This window comes from Silene latifolia, chromosome 3 (genome assembly GCF_048544455.1).
Source record: "Silene latifolia isolate original U9 population chromosome 3, ASM4854445v1, whole genome shotgun sequence".
NCBI lineage: Eukaryota > Viridiplantae > Streptophyta > Magnoliopsida > Caryophyllales > Caryophyllaceae > Silene > Silene latifolia.
Window position 1 is genome coordinate 119,087,455 of NC_133528.1, and position 5,508 is coordinate 119,092,962.

A 5,508-nucleotide genomic window follows, 5' to 3' on the forward strand; every position below is an offset into this window, starting at 1 on the left:
AAGAAGGATTTACACCCTCAGACTTACATGTTTGACGAAACGAGATGAACTAAGTTAACGTTTAGTGATGCTCGACTCGAATGTACGACGAAAGTGCCCTCTAAGAGGAAAGAAACAAAGTTGATTAATGTTGATTATTGTGGAGTTGGTCAAATTGGTAGGTCATGCAAAACGAGGCTGGTACTTAGAAAGATCCAAGCTTACGTGGTCGAATGTTCAAGCACGTAGACGCCAAAGAGTAAGAACATGGTCTAGAATGCAAAGGGAGAAGAGAAGGGCGGACAGTCGCGTGAGAAATATGAGAGACCGAAGGTCTCTATTTATACAAATCACGTGGAGGAAATTAGGGTTTTCGGAGAAACTTTGGAAGTGAATCTCGAAAAGATATGAAAAGATACGAAAAATACCCAGAAAAGGACTTGGGAAGTGGCACAGCAGGCACTGCGTCTCTTGGAAGAGGCGCAACACTTGCTGCGTCCTTTCCCAAGTGGTTTCCTCCTGCGGAAGAAAGATTTCCGTGTTTTGTTTATGGAATAACGGATTAATCTTGTTTTCCTTAATATTTTGTGTGAATATTACGGGAAATTATTTGCCAAAGATTAAAATATTATAAAATATGGAATAGAAATATCCGGAACATTCTAGAACATTCTGACTCGGTTTTAGAAAATGAAGACGGTTTTTGACCCGGGCTCCAAATGTACTCTAATTACTGCCAAAACGACCGTATCGGCACGTAGATGACAATTAAGAGGTAGACATAAGTGTTTGAGCGATCACTTGACGATAAACTTACGAACTGTCACAAATCGTTTCGCGTACCAAACATGCGGCCCAATCATCACCGGGTGGTTTGCGGGAGGTGCAGAAATGAGGTATCTACAGAGCCCCCACTTTGACTGAAGCTTGGACAAGGCGAAAGTCAAAGTATAGCCATCAGGTCAATCGAAGATTACAAACTGACGACTATGGCGACGCGAGGCGGCTCAAGGGGTCTGAGCCAAGGACCTGTCGTCGGGAACATTTTAGAGTCTGTCGACTATCGGGGAGGGTCGTTTAAAGTCCATTAGACTACGTAAGGAGGCTCGCCAGCCATAAGAAGAGACCATACCTGAGGCTTGTTGAAAATCCAGGGAAAACAAAACACGATATTGGGAGAAGACAGCAGGACACAGTCTGAAGCTGCTGGGAGAAATCTGCTTGTGTCCGGCTTCAAACAAATTTCGGAAGAGCTTGGGGTCGATGTTGATCTCCATGTCTCGAGAGAGAATGACTGTCGGTCGTGAACTCTCGCTGGGGGAATATAATCGGGAACTGATCTCCATGTCTCGAGAAGGAATGTCTATCCGTGTACTCTCGCTGGGGGGAACATAATCGGGAACTGATCTCCATGTCTCGAGAGGGAATGTCTATCCGTGTACTCTCACTGGGGGAACAGAATAGAGGTGTGTCGAAACACCCGTCAAAGAAGGAATGCTCGTTGTGACAAGCTAGGTCTTGGATGAAAATAATATATGGCAGTTGGCAGTTGGCTTGAAAATACGGGTCCGGGCAAAGAATATACGTCAAACGGACCAAATATGTGATATGGCATCAAGGAAGAGGCGCACCAAAGATGGGCCCATAAAATAACGAACTCATAACGAATTTTTGAAAAGTCGTATGAAGGGAGGCTGAGGAAAAGGCGCAGCAAGAGCTGCGTCCCTTGGAAGAGGCGCAGCACCTGCTGCATCTATTCCTGGGCATGTCTTTCCTGCGTAAAAAACGCGATAAAACAGAGGGTTTATTTCATTATTTCGAAATATAAATTCCCCATTTCTCTCTCAAATTCCAACCATTTCCGTCAAAATTTGATCCAATAGCTTGCATTTGCCATGACTAATCGAGGTATGTATATCAATCTTGCATTTATCTTCTGTATTTTATCAAATGGGATCGACAAAATTAGTGTTTTCGACCCTAATTAGTCGAAAATTTGGGGCTTTTCCCCCAAATGATTTTGCCTTGCAAAATCGACTTTATAAATGGCTAATCGGTAATATAAGGATCATAACCATGTATTTGTTTCGAATTTTCGTTGAGTTTTGAGCATTTGAGTGAAATTGTGATGGTTTCACAGCTAAACCGTAAATCGCTTCGAAAATAGCCTTAGGATTGCCCATTTGTGACGAAACTTGGTACTTGGACTCCTTGTATGATGGGTAAACTTCCTACCATCTCGGAATTTTGATTTGTGACGGATTTTTCAGGACACTTTCTAGGGCATAATCGCCGTTATAACGAAATGCTGTCGAAATTTCGACTCGAACCCATGACTAGGCTTCAACTTAGGCTTTACTCGACCCAAATTACCACATGAGCGGACGGGTTTGTGGGAAAATTGCCAAAGATGGCGAGAAAAGAGCGATTTCGGAGCTCCGAAAACTCGAAAATCCCCTAATTAAGGCTCGTCGTCACTTGACGCGGCCTAAATTTACTTTGATTTTGCAGGTGACGAGGCTTCTACATCTGGGATGGATCCCATGGACGTGGACACTGCTGTTGACCCTTCTCAGGCGCTTGAGGAGGTGTTGGAGGAGGCTTTCACCGCTGCGGTGATGGCTGCTGAGGACGAGGTCCCAGAGGAGGAGGTTGTTGAGGAGAAGGAGGCCCCAAGACGGGCCAACGTTGGACAGGGTGGTCGCCAGCTAAGAGGAGCACCTGCGTGGGCTGAGACCTGGGACAATAGGCACCTGCTTTGGGCTGCGGAGGGTCATCTGTCCTACAGGACGGTGAAGAGCTTGGTAAATCGAATTCATCACTCTTCATTCATCTTCTTTCATTTTTGTTTGTCATTCCTTTTCTGCTTCATCTGAGCTAAAGATAGCTTTTGTTTCAAATCAACATAGAAGGCCGGGAACATCAGATCGTTCTCGGGCTATACGACGGCGATGGGGTGCTACGAGAGGCTGTCGGCTGAGGAGCGAGCCATGATCGAGTGGGGAGCGTTCGGCGCCTTGGTGCAGGCTTGGAGGGATATATCGAAGAGGAAGCTTCAGGCTAACCTTAGCCTGGTACGAGCTTTCTTGGACCGGTTTTGGGACACGACCTCCACCTTTCACATGCCTTTTGGTGAGGTGGGGGTCACGTTGGAGGACTACGACATGATTTCTGGTCTGCCGTGTGGGACTGAGGTGGTGGAGTGGTCGCAGACAGCCATGAAGGTTGACTCGGCGGAGGCTAGGAGGTTAATCGGCTGGAACTTGGCGCCGAGGGCGGCGGCGGTACCTGGCTTGGTGCCTAGTTCTTACGTGCGGGAATACTTCGCGGGGAAGACCCCGGCGTTAGTGGTGATCGAGGGGAGGGAGACGGCTCCTCCTCCCTGCACTGCAGAGCAGAGAGTCCTCTTGTGGCTCTGGTGGTTTCTGTCTTCGATCTACCTCGGAGACAAGGGAGAGAGGCTTTCGACGAAGCTTCTTTCCTTTCTTTCTGACCTGAGCTCCCTAGGCCGTTGGGACTGGGTCACTGCTGGTTTTGCGGTCCTCATCCGCTTCATGAGGGCCATGGTTCGTCCGGAGTTGATGGAGAAGAGGACTTCTCTTGCTGTTGTCGGCCCTGGATTGCTGTTGGAGGTATGAACCTTCACTTTATTTCATGAAAGATCATTTCCTTTTCTTATCAGATCACGAAAGATCGTTGTTAATTATCTTGTTTCATAGACGTAGGTGTACTCCTACTTTCCGGGCCTCGCGCCCAAGAGGACGGAGCCGGTGGAAAAGGCCTATCCCGTTGTGAGGGATTGGGTGATGTGTCGCACGAGGAGTCGACGTTCCTTCCACGACGTCTGTCGGCGGGAGATGAACGCTCTTCAGCTGGACGACGTGAGTATTTTCCCTTACATTTGTCTGCCTTTCTTTCTCTTACTTTTAGAACTGGTCATAGGAATGACCCTTCGTTTGCTTCTCTAGTGGGTGCCCAGGCCTTGGGAAGAGTACGCTGGCGCTCCTCCTTTCGTGGCTGAGGTCCTTCGACCTAGGAGCTCGAGCCGGTTGCTGCTGGGGACGTCGATGGGTCCTGTGTGGTACTTGGGTGAGCGCTTGGCTCGTCAATGCTCTCGGGACGTCTTGACGGTTCCCATCGATCCTCCTCGGACGATGTTTAAGGAGCCTTCCGAGGCTTAGAGGGAGGCTGACCTGGCTGGCGTCGGTGGCGACGCCCTCCTTGTTCCTGGTGAGGACTACTCGGCGTTCCTCTACGGGAGGTTGGCGTACTGGCCAGTTGTGGTAAGTGCTTTATCCTCTTTCATTTTGATTATTTGAGAACACGATGAATGATCATCGATGAATGGAAATCACCTGATCTTGCAGGAGGTCGAGGCAGCGGGCATCGAGCCCCCAGAGTACCCCGAGATCCTTGAGTACACTGATGCGACCGGGAGGACGACGATCTCCGAGCTGCGTGACTTTGACGTGGCAGTGAGAGATGCTGGCTTGGACGAGTGGCAGCATCTGATTCGGAGGGTAAGTCTTCTAACTCGTATAATTTTGTGTAAGAACACATTCGCTCGAGTTTTATCCAATCGCTAAGAATTTTCCTTCTGGAATGCAGGTTGCGCCATCTCGGTTCGTGGCCTTGTGGAGGGTAGCCAACCGGCTGCGGGCTACTGCCATCGAAGCACTTGCTGGTGGCCGAGGACGTCAGGTATGAACTTTCCATTTACTTCGCTTTTGAATTTTCTAATCTTCCTTTATGTTTGAAATGATTGACATGAGCCAGTTTCGTTCTTTGCAGAGGGAGCGCGAGTTGGAGCGAGAGCTTGTCCAGTCCCGGGAGGAGACAGCTCGCCTGCTGAGGGAGCTCGAGGTCCGCGACGCCGAGGTTGCTGCTCTCGAGGCGAGAGTTGCTGAGCTAGACGGCGACCAGCAGAAGCTTTCGTGTTGCTTCTTTTTTTTTGGCTGTATTTTTGTACATTTATACATTTTAGGACCCACATTTTGGACATTTGGATGTTGTTTTGGGGCTCGAGCCCCCAGTTTGGTGTACATATCCCCTTTTGGTTGTATATATGATGGCCTGAGTGCCTTTGCTGCTGGGTTGCTTTGAACAGGTTTGGTAGATGACGGTGTACGCCGTCATGCTGCCGAAATTTACACAGAAATCACATAGAACACATATTTGTACATACGACCTAAACTAGCGCAAAACAATGACTTGAAAATGCAAAAAATGACCAGAAATAATAAAAAAATTGGGCGGAAATGACCGGACGGTAGGGAGGGTTACCCCTTAAAAAAAAGAAAAAATAAAAACATATAAGTTTGAAATGTGATGTGGAAGGAGAGTGAAATGATTCCCCAAAAAGAAAAAAGAAATGTATAAGTTTGAAAAATGATTAAATTAAATTAAATGCAAAAATGTATAGATTTGAAAAAAAATGAATAAATTAAATTAAATTGGTGAAATGATTCCCCAAAAAAGAAAAATTAAAAAGAAATATATAAGGGTGCGAAAACAAATGACGAAAATATC